This window comes from Chiloscyllium plagiosum, unplaced genomic scaffold, assembly GCF_037043375.1.
Source record: "Chiloscyllium plagiosum isolate Xiang-an unplaced genomic scaffold, Cpla_swu_hap1 HiC_scaffold_166, whole genome shotgun sequence".
NCBI classification, from domain to species: Eukaryota; Metazoa; Chordata; class Chondrichthyes; order Orectolobiformes; family Hemiscylliidae; genus Chiloscyllium; species Chiloscyllium plagiosum.
Window position 1 is genome coordinate 108,559 of NW_028270305.1, and position 978 is coordinate 109,536.

Sequence of the window (978 nt, forward strand, 5' to 3'; positions counted from 1 at the left end):
GATACCATGGAATTGTACTTTCTTGATCAGTTTTCCATGTGAGGTTTATCAAATGCGTTGCTGAAAAAAAGCATATAAACAACCTCCTTGAAAAAAAAATCAATAAAATTCGTTCGACATGACCACCCTCTGATAAGTTCATGCTGACTATCCCTGATCAAAAATTCCCTGGTAATTCTGTTCTGCTTTATGTCCTTCTGAAATGCCTTGGGATTCTCGGTACTCTTGCTCTCACTTGTGAATGCCCCTGTGTTCATCACCCCTCTCTGTGTGAGATTTTTAAAAATGATTCATTTCGATCACCTCTCATTCTCTGAAACTTTCTGTAACACGGGCGGAGTTCCTTCATCAGACAATCTTGCTACCTGAGGGATTAATCTCGAGAATGTCCTTACAGACCTCAAAATGTTTGTATAAATAACAGCCATTGTCTGTCTTTCATTAAATCATTTTAATATACTTTTCAAATTCACTGAAACCAATTTTTTCCTCGTATCTTAATGGCGTGCATGACTCAGGTATACACCAGTAATATAAGAAAAAAAAACTGCTTTGTATTCAGATGTCATTTAAATTCAAAATATTAAGCTTACTATTCCCAAAAGCTCCTTTACAGTAAAGTTTTTAATTACCTCTTCTGATCACACAGCAGCAATTCCAAAACAGCCTGACATCTAGCTCGATGGTCAACATATTGTCAAAACAACCCATCTCATACACGGTCATGAAATCCATTTTCTCAGCATTAACATTCACTTGGGTTAACTTGTTCAGAAGTAGCTTAAAGCTGTCCATTATTACTACAGTACCCACAAATTTGTATATCTAATTTCCTGTTTTATAAGATACCCAACATTTGTATCACAATTTGATTTTGATATATAACTCTCATCAATGTTTGCTGTTTCAAAGCTCCACCTTACCAGCTTCCGTGGAATCTGAGTGACGTGGGCTCTGGGGAGATTAACGGTAGATTCA